The 17,240-nt window shown below is 45.0% G+C and overlaps 1 protein-coding gene across 7 annotated transcripts in view; it reads left to right on the top strand.

Moving 5' to 3' along the window:
- Positions 1-17,240, top strand: part of SCML4 (Scm polycomb group protein like 4) — a 122,111-nt gene that overhangs the window by 12,247 nt on the left and 92,624 nt on the right. The window contains exon 2 of one of the 7 annotated variants that reach the window (XM_033102760.1): positions 12,323-12,442. The exons of the other annotated variants lie outside the window; for them this stretch is intronic. The gene's annotated coding sequence lies outside the window, so the exon portion shown is untranslated. The remainder of the gene's footprint in view (positions 1-12,322; positions 12,443-17,240) is intronic. 7 annotated transcript variants of the gene reach the window in all.

Raw genomic sequence — 17,240 nt, 5'->3', positions numbered from 1 at the left:
GTCCGGATGTGGCAGGCAGTGTGAGGAAGGTCGTAGTGAGAGGAGTGAGAGCGAGTGCCCTTGGCTTTGGGTTCCTCAGCCATGTCATCCTGGCGTCAGGATTGTTGTGTGAGCCTCCGGGGCAGAGGCTGATGCCCCAAGTGCCTGGCACCAGGGCTCAGCCTTATCAGGCCAGGAACGGCCTCCGCTTGTTCACTGCCCCTTCCCCCAACCACGGGACCCTGGGACCTGGCATAGAGAGGTGCTCCCCACGATTTCCGGATGGCTTGAGCTTATGTGGACAGACAGGGGAATGGGTGATTATGTGAGGGAAGGGTTGTGTACTCCAAGGCTTTCTTGGCTAGTTCCTTGAGTTCCAGGTTGGAATTTCAATAGTTTTAATGGACATCTCCACTTACATGTTCCACAGGCATCCTACATTCAATATTTCCAAAACCAGACTCATCGTTTATCCCCTTTCTCCTTCTCCTTTCTTCAGTCTTCATGAAAGCTATCACTGCGTCCTCAGCTATGTAAAATGACAGTTTCAGAATCCTAAACTCCCCTCACCCGATGTCTCCAAACTGGAATCCAAATCCAAATCGATGCTACTTCCAACAGAGTTTCCTGCACGTCCTCCCTTTTCGCTACCCCTCTGCTGCCCGTGCTTGGGCTCTTCTTAGTGCTCTGCCCCTGGGGTGCCCTCTCTTCACCCGCCTCATGCATTGCACCAAGGTTATATTTGTAAGACACAGATCCACATGAGTCACTCAACTGCTTACCTGTCTCAGATAGATTCCGTTGCTTACATCAATGATTGCCAAATGTTTGGACAGTGTTCTCCATTGTAACTAGTTCCTTGCGCTTACATCTCTAAAATATGTATATTCATGGATTACATACATACAACTGTATTATTGCATTATATATTATAAAACATATGCAAAAATAGAAATGAAAAAGGTCACATGAGCCTACTGCCCTTTCCATACCTTCTCGGAGCCTCTGTGTTTTTTTCACTTTCTATTTTTGTGTCCTGGAATTCTCTTCCCTCATGTCTCCAGGGGAAGAAAGTCTGTGTGTCTTTCGAGGCATTGCTTACACGTCACTCCCCTGACCTTGATTCTCCCCACAGACATTCTGGGAGCCCTCTCTTTATATGGTATGTAGATCCTTCTCTTGAAGGATGTATGTAGGAAGGATACATATGTAGGAAGGATCCTCTTGAAGGATTCTTGAAGAGAAGGTATGTAACCTTCTCTTGTTGCAAGAAGTGAGAATATTTGGGAGCAAGGGGGAAGAAGGAAGGTCTCGGGATGTATGTCCACGTGAGTGCCAAGAACAAAACTGTAACCCTAACATACCTGTCCTTCCTTGTCAAACATTCCAAAGAAGTGTTTTTCTGCTTTTGCTTGTTTTAGTCCTCATTCAACTTTCCTATTACTCCTAGTAAAATATGTCTCCTGCAGCTGAATGAGGAAGCAGGCAGCTAGACAGACACAAAGCGGGAGGCGAGTGATTGAGGGAGACTGCAAAAGTAAACTTAATTCTGGCATCAAGCAATTAGGCTAATGTGATTTAGAACAATTTTTAGATGAAGTTTGTGCTTGTTTTCCCCTCTGACTGTAATTAATTCATGGAAATGCTGTAGGTTGTTAAATTTTAGTAAACGGATAATAGAACTGTTCTTTAAAATGAAAGCAGTGGCAACAACCTAGTCATTTTACAGTAGCATGAATGGAAGATAATTACAGTTCAAGAGAACACCAAACTGTCTTTGGGGAGTGGGTGGGGAGTTGCTTTGAGTACAGATTGCGAAGTTTATGTGTGCCGTGGGGAGATGGCTAAGCATTTTCTCTGTATAGCCAAGGAGGGAGCTTAATTCACTTTTTAGATATTCCAACCAGTGTCCTACAGGGAACTGTGCTAATAAATATGACAATAACATTGTAATGGGACAAGAAAGGCTGACACAGCATTTTGTTACTTTGTGTTCAGCATTAGCAGGGAGCTTTGCAACCCCTGGACAATAGAACAGGAGTATATTGGTTCTATGGTAAGCATTTTAATGACAGGTCTTGGGACTATCTCTGTGCTGTAGCAGCTGAATGAGACCTGGTCCCACAAAGTTTACCCAAGGCTTGCTTTCCTCTTTGCCCTCAGCAGCCATTAAAAGGTCCTGCTGGAGGCAGGGGGCTGGGAGAGGGGAGGGAAAAGTTTCTTAGAACAGGTGGACTCCTGGTGGGCTGGCTTCCAACACCAATTAGCTACTGGGCTGTCAGCACCTAGGGCCCTGGTTTTAACAAACAGGTGGCAAAGACTGACAGAAAAGGCTTAACCCCGTAATGGATCCCAAAGCATTTTTAAAAGGCTCTTTTTACTCTTGTTACCTTTCCATAATTTGGCTTAAATACAATGCAAGAATAAAGACATCATAAATTGAAAGCTGTTAGCACACACGGCCCCTAAAATTTATGGGTATCAAGAAGAAAAAGCTTAGAAACATTTCACCAAATAGTTTTCCAGTCCCCTAAGACTCATTTATATTTCCCTACCCTCCCTCCCCATTGCTAATGAACATTCGAACATTCGCTGGCAGTCAGCTACTTACTGCACAGGACCACCTGAGCCCCAGGGTTGGGGGAGCCCACTCTTTGCCATTGGATGAGCTGGTTGATTCTTGTGGGGTGGAGCTCAAAGCTCTGCCCAGTTACCAACCCCACACAGACAAAGAGCTGGGAACCAAGCGAAAGACATGGCAGCCGCCCTCAGATCAGTGATGCAGCCTTGGAGATGGCAGAGTCTATGAGCACTGAGCCTCTGTCCACATCTCTTTCACCTTTAGCCTGGGGTTGGAGGGTGTGGAGCGTCAGTAGGAGATGGTGGGTCTAATTGGAGGTGAGGGGCCCACTGCCAGGCCAGGATGGGGACTAAATACTCAAGCCGGCCACTTCTGTGACAGTTCAGGGAAGCGAGTGCTGCCGGCTCTAGAAGCCCCATGCTCAGTCCTGGAAGACAAGGTGCAGAGCAGTGGGCCCCAGAGGGGCCAACATTAAGGGGCAAAACCACCTAGTGTATGTCCTGGATGGTGGCTATTGGGTTTCATTATGTTAGGGGAGAAGTGGAAACCCATTGGTGGTGTTAGTTACATTTGTTAGTGAACTTGACAAATAATTACTGAGCACCTCTGATGGGACGGACGCACGGAATAAGTTCCTCTGGCCATGCAGATGGACAAAGTCAGGTGGGGGCCCATAGGGCCAGAAGTGGGGCTCCTGACCTTCCAGGATCAGCTCCAGGACCTCCTGCCCTTCTCCAGTCCATGTGCTTCTTCTCGGAGGGCCATGCAGGTCTGTACCTCAATCCTCTGCTACCTTAGGTTGGCATTTAACCAGTGTGTGTGTGTGTGTGTGTGTGTGTGTGTGTGTGTGTGTGTGTGTGTGTGTGTGTGTGTCTTCTCCTCTCCTCACTTAGGGCAAACTCTGAGGGCAGCTGCTGCCTCGCATACGAAGCTCTGTGGTACAGCAAGGGTGTCCAGGCAGCCCAGGGTTTGAACCCCAGCCCCGCCACTGCCTCGGTGGCAAAATCACCCCTTTCCATCTCTCTGAGCCGCAGCTTTCTCACCATTAAAATGCAGACAATAATATCTATATCACAGGTTGCTATGAGGAGCAAATGAGCTAAGATGTGTCCAGAATTTTGTCTGTGGCCTGACCCACAGGGAGTATGCAATAAATTGAAGCTATTCAGGTTATATCATTTAGCACATGGACTGTCAGCTGAGCCCCTGCTCATTGTCTATGAGGAACAAAATCTCTTTTTGATTGTCTGTCCTTGAATTGAGAAGGGGCCCTCGAAGTTGAAAGCTGCCTGAGGAAAGTAGAGACGGTGGCAGGCACAGGACTCTCTTGGCGTCACTTGGTCCTGGGATAAACCCTATTTTATTCAACAAGGAAAAAAACAAAACAAAAGAAGGGGCTTCTTTTTAGACATATTTCTGAAGCTGATGGGGATATTGAGATCCAGAACTCCTAACTGTGGTCTTCTCTATGTGAATCCTCGGCTCTCGTGCTCTGATTCCACCAGTCCTGGTTCTCTCCAGAGATAATGACCGTCACTTGTAATGTCATTCTTCTTATTATAATTAGGAATATTGTATTTCAGAACCAGGTTGGTTTCTTATCAAGTCTCATTGCCATATTGCAGTTGCCAGGTGCTCTTAGATCCAGGGGCCCTAAAATAACTCACCACATATGTGAAACTTGACGTCACTCTTCATTGAGCGAAGTTAGAAAATTTATAGTTTAGAACAGGGGTGTCCAAACTTTTTTCATCGTTTTTTACCAAGGGCCATATGCGGTAAAATACACAAACAGCCGGGCCACTCACTCGAGGTGAAGTACGTATTGCCTCACCTGGTTTATTTAAGTAAACTAAATATATTTCTGGAATTTGCTACGGGCCAATTAAAAATGGATTGCGGGCCGCAGTTGGCCCGCGGTCTGCAGTTTGGACACCCCTGGGTTAGAAGAACACAGTCAAGTTGAAAATGTGGCTTTGGCTGGGTTGGGCATAATTGGGGTCTTCAGGTATGGTTTGGCAGTTTTCCTATCACAGAAACATCAGGGCCTATGAAATCAGTCCAGTGTCAAAGAGTTTTAAGGTGCTATATTGAATGTTCCTGCAGCGGTGGCCGTTCCTCCCCTTTTGAAAAATGAGGGTATAAAACTGACAGGATATGCTGCTTTAAAAATGCCACAATGCCAGTCTTCCTCACATTAATGAGAATAAGCATGTTGTTGAAAAAGATGGTATCTGATGTTTTCTCATTCATTCATATTTTCTTAATATCTGTTGATATGCCTGTATTTTAGGCACAGTCCTGAAATACAACGAAAAGTAAGCTGATGATATATTAGAGGGGCTGGCAAACCTTTTCTGTAAAGGGCTAGATAGCAAAAATTTACGTTTTGGGGGTTCCTATCGTTTTGATTGCAACACCCTCAGCAGTGATTCTATGCCTTCTCCACACCTCTCAACGCTCCATTCCCTCCTGCCTCCCTAAGGTTATTGATCCCTCTCTTCTCTCCCTACACCCATTGTCTTCTTACCTGTAAGACAGGTAGTAATACCCGTAGCGGGGGAGTGAGGACAGACTCAGCTGACATGAGCACCGGTGAGAAGGGCAGGCTGAAGGCATGAGTCTCACCTAATTGTCCCTCTAGAAACATCACAGCTCATTCTTCCATAAGGAGGAGAGAGTGGACTTCCGCATGTAAATCCAGAGGGTAGACGTAAGGCCAGGGTAGACAAGTTTCTGGGAGGCAGAGTTCAGCTCAAGATTAGGAGGAAGTTGCAATCTGTTATATCCAGCAATGGAAGAGGCTTCTACCTCCCACTTGTGCAAGCAGGGACCAGGGCGTGTGGGGGCAGCGAGTGTGGGGGTGACGCCCCTAAGCCAAACATAGTGGAATGCATGAATGGGATGAGGGGAAGAGATGAACTTGACTCCCAGCTCATGCCCCACCCCCACCCTACGGGGATGTCCTGTGCCAGCTCTCCTGACTCAGCCTGGGGAGGGAACAGGGCACCCACTCCACTCTGGACTGAATGGAGAACCCCAATTTTACCACATTTTTTCCTTTCAAGGGATAAGAAAAAAATGGGACAACTGGACAACTGGATGATAGCCTTTGCTAACAGGAGAAGTTTGGAGAGCGAGCTAACTTAAAACAGTAAATGGATGTGTGTTTGTGTGTGTGTGCACATATACATAGGTATAAAATACTGTGTTTTGATTCCAAATATTCGGTCTACTTGGAATGCTTCAACAATACATTGCAATTCGAATCTGACCCACATCTCTCCTGTCTCCCTTGGACTCCCCTTTGGGCATCCTGCATTTGAAGGGCTGAAATTACAATTGAGAAGCAGATCCCTGGGCCATCTTGGCTTCCCATGGGGCCTGGCCCCGGACAGTATGGGCATTCTGCCAAAACTTAATTTTGTAGCAAAAAACCTGTTGAGGCTTATTTATTTATTAAAATAATTTTTTAGTTAGTTATACAAATTACACATACACATATTTGTGTTTAAAATGAAAATTAGTAAATTAGTACAGAATTCATGGAGCTGTGTTTTCAACACAGCAGCTGGAGTGAGCCTTTTAAAATGTAAGTCAAATAACTTCTCTGCTCAGCTAAGAAATGTCCAGTGGCTCTGCATCTCACTCAGAGAAAGAATCAGCAGTGTTCCTAAGAGGCCTACTGAATGCTCTGGCCCCCATTGTCTCGTTCACCTCATCTCTTACTCCTCCCCTCAGGTACTCTATGTCCAATATCCTGGCCAGCTTACTGTCCTCAAACATGCCAAGTACACACTCACCACAGGGCTTTTGCACTTGCTGTTTTCTGTGCTTGGTACACTCTTCCCTCACCGAAGACCGAAGCTCACACTCCAAGCTCCTTGAGGTCTCTCTATTCAAGTTCCCTTAATGAGAGAGGCTCTCTTTGACCATCAATATAAAATAGCGCCCTCACTGCCATCAATCATCTCCTTTAACCTAACTTATAACATTTATCTTATAACATTTATCGTCACCTGGCTTATTACATATTTCTATGTTTGTTGATTCTCCCCATTGGAATGTAAGTTCCATGAAATGAAGTGACTTTTTGTTGTTGTTCATACTATATTCTTAGTGCCCAGAACAACGGCCCGTAGTAGATATTTGAGCACCTAATATTTGTTGAATATATAAATGAATCAATGAAGATTATAATAAAAGGTAAGAATTTCTCTCTCTACCCTCTAATGTTCTCACTCACTCCCATTCCACACTTCTCAATTCTTAGCACTCTAACAGCGTATCCTCCTAAAATTTTTTTTGCATATGCAAGAATTCCTAGAGGCTTCTGATTCCAGTTAGGATATAGAAGGATGGGAAAGACTTCGTCACAGGAAGCAGCAAGAATAATCTGGAAGAATAAAACCATTCTTTTTTATGGGATTAGCGAAAAGTGATAGACACAAAGAAACCTGATGAACTATTAGGTTGGTGCAAAAGTAACTGCAGTTTTTGCAATTATTTTTAACCTATTAGACCGCAATTACTTTTGCACCAGCTTAATATATTCCAGAGAGAAACGAGCCCTTCCTAGGTACAGCAGAGAACTCTCGCTTCCACACCTGGGCAGTGGGCAGGTATAGGTAGATGTAGGAGTGGGGGGTCTCCCCAAGGACATGCTCTGTGAGCCAGCTGGAAGGCTGACTTTGAGTGCCCCAGGCCAGAGAAGGGAGCGGGGAAAGGATTGCAGGAGTTGGGAATAATGTGTGCAAAGAGAGTGCTGTTCCAGTGAAACTACGACCTGGGACAGCAGTGGAGGAGTACACGTGCACACGACAGAGAATTTACACGGAGGAATCAGTCGGGCTTTACAGAACAGTGTGTGATCCTAGGAGGGATTGGCATCTGAAAGACCCTTGGGTTTCGTCAGAAGACATAAACCACACCAGAAATTTGAATAGGGAAGAATACACATAAAGCATGGCTAACTACGTGAAAGGTGGTTAACTACTGAAAGGGGTAAAGGAGAACTCTGAAGTAGTAACTGCAGAGAGTAGTAACTACCCCTAAAGTTAAAGGAAAAGTAAATATGAAGAGACTCAGAAATTCAGAATAGGGGCCCCTGCAAGGCTGATTCAGACCTCTGTGGAGACTGTGTGTTGGCACATGTTGGAGAGAACTTGCTGCTGGACCAAAAACCACCTTCTCGAGGAAACACTGCCAGGACCCCTGCATATTGATCCAGTTGCCACCGAGTAGAAAAACAAAACACTGAAAGAAGAAATAGTCCCTTCTTTCTCTTCCAGATTTGCAGCATCTCTCCAATGCCCTCTGTTGAAAGGGCCTAACATTCAGCCAACTGGCGAGGGAGAAATGGAGCCAGTAGAATCCAGCTCCAGTATCACTGAGTTGGTCACAGAAAGGTGGGTTTGTTGCTGACAAGCAATAAATGAATAAGTGGCACAAAAATACATACATAAAAATCCCCAATAAATTCATCTCCGCCTTTCTGCATTTTGCTGTGGCAGCATCAGTAGAGGAAGGGCTGGTAGGCAGACAAAAATTATGTAGTTTCAAACATTCTCCTGGTTTTTGGATTCTAGGGCCCTGTAAGAGTTGAATTCAAAGGTAAACAAAACATAGCGGAAACTGGTTGGGAGTTGGGTAAATCCCAGGTAAACTCAATTTGAGTCAAGCTACCAGCTCAATTCAATACTAGGTAAACTTGACTAACCACCTGACAGGAAAGGGCTGGCAACTCTGGGAAATAAACAAAACTAAGCAAAAAAAATCATGTTCCATTCTCCACTATGTTTCTTTGCACGATTCCTGGAGTACAATTTTAAACAGAAGTTATACAAATGGCCAATATAGATACAAAAAGGTGCTCATCAACATCTCTATGTATCTAGAAAATACAGATTAAATTCCACCCACTAGACTGACAGCAGCAATACTGACAGGAATCCTGGCCCTTTCACACTGCCGGTCGGTGAAGACGGTGCCACCACCGGGAAATTGTTTGGCAGTTCCTTAGAAAGTTAAACATAATCTACCCTATGACCCAGCAATTCTACTGCTGGGCATTCACCCAAGAAAATGAAAACATATGTCCATAAGAAAACTTGTACATGAATGTTTCTAGCAGATTGATTCAAAATATCTTAAAACCGGAAGCAATCCAAATGTGGATCAATAGGTGAGGAGATTAACAGATTGTGGCATAGTCAGACACTGGGATGCAACTCCGCAACAAAAAGAAATGAGCTCCTGATATATGCAAAAATATGTTTATTAGCTAAGGAAGCCAGATGCACAGAGTACATATCATACGATGCCATTTATATGAAGTGCAAGAACAGACAAAACTAATCTGTGCGGATAGAAATCAGAATAGTGGTTGCTTTTGGAGAGTGGGGTTGATCTGAAAGAGGCATAAAGGAACTTTATAAGAGGATGAAAATGTTCTATATTTTGATTGGAGTATGAGTTACACTGGTGTCTACATTTGTCAAAACTCATTAAACTGTGCTTTTAAGATCTATTCATTTCACTGTATGTACATTATACTCAATTTAAATTGTTTTATTTGGAAAATATATATATTTAAATGGAAGACTTCACTTGCACAAATTTGCCCGAGGCTAAAAAAATTATGGAAATATTACAAGAAGGGCTTTCAGATTTTCTTCATATTCCCAGAGGTTGTAGGAATAAAAATGCCTTAAATTGTAGCAAAAGACTTCTATAGAAATTCATATTCGAGTTAACACACCACCATAGCTGGTAAGATAAAAGGCAGTATTTTCCCCAACTGAAAGATTGATACATACTCCTGGTACTGGGTTGAATAGTGTCCTCCCAAAACTCGTGTCCATCAGAACCTCAGAATGTGACCTGATTTAGAAATAGGATCTTTACAGATGTAAGTAGTTAAGATGACGTTATACTGGATTAGGTCGGTCATCAATCCAATGACTAGTGTCATTATAAGAAGGCCATGTGGAGATACAGAGATCACAGAGAGTGATGAAGGCCATGTGACAACGGAGGAAGAGATTAGAGTGATGTAGCGGCTGGCGAAGGAGTGTCAAGGATTATGGCAACCACCAGAAGCTAGAAAGAGGCATGAAACAGATTCTCAGATTCTCCCTCAGGGCCCCAAGAAGGAACCAACCGTGCTGACTCCTTAATTTCAGACATCTGGCCTCCTGAACTGTGAGAGATAAATTTCTGTGGTTCTAAGCCACCAATTTGTGGCAATTAATTATGACAGCACTAGGAAACTAATACGCTACTCCACTAGGTTGTAAAAGAATAAAGTTTTAAGTATTCAACCATCTGTTTGGGGTACTCAAGTAGATTTTAATCAATACGCTAAACATAATGTGCTTTAAAAAATGTATGCCTTTTCTTGTATACCTTTGGATGACATACAATGAGATAAGCGTACCTACTCTTTGGCTACTTCTTGTTGCTTCCTAATGGAACAATAAATCCTGGAGACGCTTCTCTGTGAGCATACAAAGAAGCCTGGTTGTGCTCTTCTGGGCTGCTCTGGGAGCAGAGAATTAGTCTTTCTAAAGACTGCAACATATTCCAGGATTTGGATGTACCTTGATTTATTTTGCCTGTTCAGTTCAATTAGATGAAGGTTTATTAAATGCCTCCTCGTGAGCGTTTCAATATAAATCGATTCAATTCGATCCAATCCAGTGCAAACCAATTCGATAAGCATTCACTGAGCACCTTCTGTGTGCTAGTCACTCTGCTATGATGACATCTTTGGTTTCACCTTAATGGATTACCTCTGTCCCTCAGGTCTCACAGCAAAGATACTTTTTGGAAATCTATTGTGAAATATAACAAGAGACTGATAATAAGACCATAGTAAAAGAGATTGATGTTTGGGAAGGATAAAATATTTTTCTTTTCCTCTACTGACTGTAGTATTTTAATAGGCTCTCGAACGTCCTTACTTAATTGGGCTTCTTAGAATTTGAGATTTGCCCCAGATGGAAAGGTGCAACTCATCCTGCAAAGAAGTGACAGAAGAGATGAAAGCAGAAAGAATGCAATCCCATCTGATTCATAGTGAGAAAGACACCATCCTGGAAGCAAGGAGGAGAAGCCCAAATGTCCTGTCCTGCAGTTGTTCAGCTTGTGTTGTTTGTTTGTCTCGTATGTTTCCCAGTTACTGTGCATGCAGGAGCTTCCTGTCCTGTGGAATAAATAACTACTGGCTGTAATACGTAGTATCCCATTCAGCTCTAGTTGCTCATGTAAGGAAGCACATTAACTATTGCTTTCCCGCTGTTAGTTAGACTGGATCTTAGATAAGAGACGTCTTAGTTAATAATGCAATTTAAATTCTTGATGCAGTGTGAGAGTGTATACACAGGAGACGGGGGTCACTGGGAACCATCTTGGAGGCCGCCTACTACATCCTGGCCTTGTCTTGTGATGCCATGTAATCCTTTCTCCAGGCTAACGGGCCTCCGTTATTTCAACTGTTCCATAAAGGAAAGTTTCCATATGCCTTTCTCCCCTCCTTTTGGATTCAATATTTACTTTAATTCTTGCCCCCAGAAACAAGGGTAAAACTCCAGATGTTCTGAGAACAATGGGGCATTGTTCCCCTTGAGTGAGATGCTATACAATCTGTATTCCCATGAGCTTTTTCATAACATGGCCCACACCGTGGTCTAAAGAAGACTTGACATTAACTAAAATTCCTAGATCTTTTGCACCCAGGAAGCCTTTCCTGTCAAGTCTCTCCTGGATATCTGTGAATGATATTTTAGCTATTCTATCTTTTTAAGCTTTCATTTGTTGGGTTTGGTCCATCCAGCTGAAAATGTTTGAATTTTAATTCTGTAATCTGCAGCATGCACTCTGTCTCCCAGACTTGTGTCGTCTGCTTATTTGACAGGCCTGCCTTCCAAATCTCCATATATGTCACGAGGGAAAATATAAGGGACACTAGGGACGTGTGGCATGCCACGCGAGAAAGCCTGTAGATCAGCATTGCCATTAGTCATGAAAATTGGAGTCTGGGGTGATATCTCATGAGTCAGGATTCTATCCCGAAGTAATATCCTTCTGCTCACATTGACTATCCGATCCATGAAATAATCTTGGGAAATTTTGTCAAACGCTTTGCAGTAGTTTGACAGGCCATGGTTATAGCATTCCTCTGATTTCCAGCCTAATTCCCATTGGCCCACCTCACCCACCAGTAACTTTGGTTGGGTTAAGCCTTAAACTTGACGGAAATCTGCTCCTGGGAGCCAATGTTCCAATATCAGAGAGTACCACATTCTTTTACAAGAGCTTACCAATTTGTTTAACTATTAGTTTCGTAGCTGATCATTCCTGTTCAGAGTCCAACCTGTTTTGAAAATTGGGGTAAAATATGCCCCTCTGCGGCTTCTAGCACTTCTCTCCTTTCCATAATTTCTCAGAAATGTCTGAAATCCTATCCGTAAACTCCTGCTGCGCTGCAGGAGGGTTTTGTCTGAGCCCGGAGAAGTCTGAGCTCACGGAAGTGATGAGCAGCTGTCAACACCGGGCCACCCGTCCTCCCTCGGGCACCCACCCGCTCTCATCAGGGGTTCTGCCGATCCTCCCGCTTTATGTACCAGACAGAAACAAAGAGTCCCTGGGCCGTTCTGGGAGCTCTCTGTCCCTGGCGAATGCCCCACAAGCAGTAGGCTAATTCTGTCCTTGATCTGAAAAGTCAAAATTCACCCAACAACGCATCCCTGTCCTCTTTAGGATTCTTTGTGACCCGCGGCTCCTTCTGCGCTTTGACCATTGCTGAGACTGCTGTTCTTCCTGGCTCCTACCGGAAGGATGCCAGGCTTGTCCTCGACCAGGCATGCCTGCCAGCTGCAGGTACTTTTCTCTCTGTGCTTGTCCCCACGCCCCTTTGTATCTCCAGGGCTTGGCGCGAATTCTTTGCACTTAGTACGTATTCAATAAATATTCATACAGCTATCGATTTTTAAAATGTAAACTTTGAAAGCTAATTAAGAATTGATTTAACTGCTGTTACACAGCCTCGGGAGAACTTTAAGAAGGGAGAAGATCTGGAAAATTATCCGGGAAGCTCCTGCTGGCTGACTGCTAACCCACTGGAGAGGGAGCAAGACAAGAGTCATTGTTTTTGCCTTTTTTGACCTTTCCTTTAGCCATCGAGAACTGGAAGCTCATGATTGTATCATTGCATTGTTCCTCTCCCTACCTCCCTTTTTATGAGTCAATCAAATCATATTTGCTGAGGATTCACTGTATGTGAGCCGTGGGGAGTCACATAAGCTTTTACCCAGCCCAGACACTGAGGTGGTAAAAACATCAAAAACTTGACTCAGGCTGCACATGAGGCTCCTAGACATTTTGGTCTTGAGGAGTCAGCTTTTAAAATGCAACCTCTTCCCTGGGAGGTGACACCGTAGGTAACATTCTGTTAACCAGGTGCTAGTGGAGAAAGGCTGGGCTGGACATTAGCTGTGCAACCTCTGGCAAGGCAGGGAGCCTTTCTGAGCCGTCGTTTGTGTAGATTTGACAGACTCCTCATCTGTATAATGGGGGTACATGATAATACTTGCCTTGGAGGTTTGTAATGAGAATTTAACAAAGTAACGTATGCATGTCTACCTGCTTCATTAGTTCATTTATTTATTCATCCGCTATTTGTTGTCTTGTTGGTCCTGTGAGCTGGGCTCCGTGTATAACTGTGTCTACTAGGGACCACTCCTGAAACAAGAGGACACAAGGGTGAGGGAAGTCGCTGATGAGGGCTGGAGGGCTTGGGAATCCTGCCTCAAAGGTGGGGTGATCGAGGGGAGAAGAGGTTGTCCAGGGAAGACCCGAAGATAAACTTGGCGGTGCTGCTGTGGGCTGGCAGGCCTGGTCCACAGAGGCGCGGTCTTTGTGGTTATTGGCCAGCCGTCCTTGTTGGACTGAGCGTGTGCTGTGACTGCTTCTTCTTCTCAGGTGACTTGAGAGTGTCACCAAGCTCAGAACTATCTTGGGAGACTGAGACTGAGAAGCTGTGTGCTGACAACACCGGCATGGAGAATTCAGCTGTGCAACATGCCGGTGAGACTCCACTGGAGGGGGACACGTGTGTGTGATGCGGCCTGAGACTCAAGGAGACGTGATGACCTGTAGGTGCTCTGCTTGTCTTCCCCTCTTCTGAGAGTGGCTGGATTCATCTTCATGTTTCCAGTAGGTGCCCAGAAGATATTTATGGGATGGTTGAAGGGATGAATAGGGGAGAAAAGTGTGTTGCTGGCCAGTGCTTCCGTTTTAAAGCTGAGAATTTCCTTTTTGGCTCTGGCCTTGTAGTATTTTGAAGCCTGTGGGGTCACCAGGCTGTGTAAGGGTGACCATCGGGATCACCAGTCAGAGAAGGGGTGACCTGCCCCCCACGTCCCTGGTAGGCTGATGCTGTGAGTGCACCTAAGAGGACCAGTGAGAAGCCTTCGTGACCCTCCGTGATGAGAAGTAAATTAGGACTGTATTTGGTTTTCCTTCCTTTAAGTTAGAAAAACAAACATGAGGGAAAGTTTTCTTGTACTCCCTGTTCCGGCTCCTCCTTCCCTTCACCCACTCTATTCCCAGACTCAGTGATAGTTTGTATTCCTAATATTTGAAGACAACTGGGGTTGTTCTTTGTGAAATAAGGAATGGGGAGGAGTGAACCAGTGTGCAGTGACAGCGTGTACAGATGATGGATGGTGGCAGTACCAGGACCACACATCCCGCCTTTCCTCCCAGCCGCACAGCTTTCTAGAGAGCTCTGACACCTCCCGATGCCAGCGTGTAGGCAGCAGCTTCCCCCCGGGAGGTGGGTATAATCTAGCCAGGAGCCAGGACTGCTGCGATGCTCTTCAGGAAGGGATTAGGAGCGTGGCATTCTCTGGATGCAGCTGGGTGTATTTCTGTAGCTTGGTAAATAAAAATAAATGCTGTTGTGTGTTGTCTCTGGGGGCCCTGCAAACAGATTGGTTGGGATATAGAGTTCCTATCGACTCTGTTCTTTGCAGAAGGAACAAAAGATAAGAATCATTTGTTTGGGGACGGCAGTAATTTATGTCGCACGGGGCTTTACAGATTACGATGAGCTCTCATGGTCATTTTTTCATCGGATACTCAAGGCAGCCTGGTGACATGACCCTGGCAAGTACTGGTGTCTCCATGTGACAGGTCAGGACACTGATGCCCAAGAGTCACACTGCTGCTGTCCTTCTCACGGCGAGTAAAGCCAGCTCTCCTGACTCCTGCTTGCTGGTCCCTGCCCACCTTTTCTTCCCCCGGGCCCCTCTGCCACAGAAACATGGTCCTTGTCTACTGATGAAGATATCAGCTACCAAGCACAGAGAAACAAAATCAGTTTCAAGATAACCATGCACTTGCTCTTGACTTTCACTTCTAAAATGCATCTCTCCTTGACTTGCACAAGATGTGCGGGCCTTGGTTCTTGGGTTGTTTTCATATTTGTTTTCCGCTGACTGGTCCAAGGTGGTATATCTTTCTCAGACAGTGAGTTCTTCGAGGGCAAATGTTGCGTTGTTACATCTCATTCCATAGCACCAGCAGAGTGCCTGAGATACTTCAGTATTTTGCCAAGAGTTATCACGGTGAAGATATCCACAATTACACATTTCTCTACTTCAGTCTGAATAACTATGTGCCTGAACACTTGGGTGAAAATGTTTGTGTTGGAAACTAAAGAAGCCCTGTGTAAAATCCTTGAGGAATTCCACAAATCCCCCAGACTGGTGAATGGATTTGGCCCACGTGAGGTCTTGATGTACAGAGTTGTGATTTGTGTTATTTGAATCTCGTTTTAATGTTAAAACTTTAATAATTTTTGTTACTAAAGTATTGTAAAGGAATCTTGGTGTACAGTTGGTTTATATTACAAAAAAAATCATCTTGAAAAGAAAGTTTCTTTGTAGTTAAAGATTGAACCAGAAACAACCAAAACACCAAACCACCAGTGCTTTCTCAAAACTAAATGTAAAGTATAAATAGAGAACAAAACAGGAAATAGTGGCTTGCAAAAAAAGAAATAGTTGTAGCTTTGTAGCTGCCCTAAAGAGTGCCTTTCCTTAAAGGGTTGAATGCGAGTTTCGAGACTGAGTGACAGAGAGTCTCTGACTCCGCCGCCTAGCAGAGACAAGTGTCTTCCAGCAAGCATTGCCTCACTGCTCCCTGCAATACGCTTTCATAACCTTTTAAAAATATTTGCATCAGGCTGTATGTTGTAGGCACTGACTATATAAGTGTGCTGCTCTTCTATCCATCCGGTTGTCACATGCTCAGTGAGTTGGTTGGGTTGCTTTATATCACCTAAGCTTTCTCTGTGTCAGTACCATTTCTTTACAGCCTATAGGGACTTGGGGAGATGTGGCTTGAAGTGTTAGGTTTCCCTCCTGTCCCTCTAACCAGCAACACTGCCAGCTCCCCGGCCTGCTATCGGGGGCTGACCCCGGGAGGCAGCTGTAGGGATTTGTACAAAAAGCCCTTTGGTAGAATCTGAGTTCTGCCTACTAATGAGTGATCTCACGCACTCTCTGTGGGCTTCAGCTCTGCATCTGTAAATCCAAGGACAATAGTGCTTATCTCACAGAGTCGTAAAATTAATAGTGATGAAGTAGGTAAGGGTCCATCTTGGCAGCATGTAGTGCACTGTGTCCTGCTGGGGTGGCCTTATTTGTAGAAAGTGGGTATCATGGGATGGAGCTCTGAGGCTGGTGGTGGCAAGTACCCTGGGCTGGGTCCCGTGCCCCAGTGCTGGGGAATGAGGGGAGTCCTGCACGAAGGGCTGGGCTGCTCATTCATTCATTCATACATCATTACTCAACGAACATTTGTTAAGTCCCTAAGATGTGCCAGAAGCTAGATTAGGCAGCAGGATACATTGGTCAAGAAATAACACCCCCCTCAAGGAGCTCACGAATATTGGGAGAGATAGATAAGGTTACAGATAAATAGAATGACATGTTGGTACGGGGATAGAAATTGTCCAGTCACAGCCACAGGGAAGGGTGCAGATTATACACATTCTGTCCTGGCAGGGCTGTGGCAGAGGAGCCTCGGGAAAGCCACCTCCTTGAGGAACACAAGTCTTTGAAGGTGATTGATTCATGCTCATCCAGCCAAGGGGAAAGGCCTCACATTTCAGGCAGAAGCTGATGCCTTTTGGGGAGAGGATAGAGCTTTCCTGAAAAGCTGAGCAAAGATCAAGTAACGCCACTTCTCTGACTCCACCTTAGAGAAAACGGAGTGAGGCACCAGATTAGAAGCTTCTGAAGAGACCTGTTGTGATTCTCACTTACCTGGAGTTCTCCTTCTACCTTCCATTCATTGGAGGCAGGTCGGTTTCATTAGGATGTTCAAGCCTCCGGGAATGAATGAGGAATAGGTAATGGGTCATAACCCCAGGTGTTCCTGACAAAGGACCCCTTTTGTTTGGATGTCCTCTGGGGTCAGTAGCAAAGAGGGAGGGTGCAAGCCTTCCTCAGGGAGTGCCCGGCGGCAAGGACCTGGTGAGGGTGAGGTGCAGAGTAGCTGGCAGACCCCAAGCGCTGGCTTTTCCTTCATTGTCCTGTGGCACCCGAGAATCTCAGCTCCACGGGACCTCTTCTCTCTGTGTCCTGGGCTCTTTAGGCCTCCACTTAGT

This window comes from Rhinolophus ferrumequinum, chromosome 3, assembly GCF_004115265.2.
Source record: "Rhinolophus ferrumequinum isolate MPI-CBG mRhiFer1 chromosome 3, mRhiFer1_v1.p, whole genome shotgun sequence".
Classification (NCBI taxonomy): domain Eukaryota; kingdom Metazoa; phylum Chordata; class Mammalia; order Chiroptera; family Rhinolophidae; genus Rhinolophus; species Rhinolophus ferrumequinum.
Note: the sequence above shows the minus strand (reverse complement) of the source record. Positions and strands in the feature narration are given on the sequence as shown.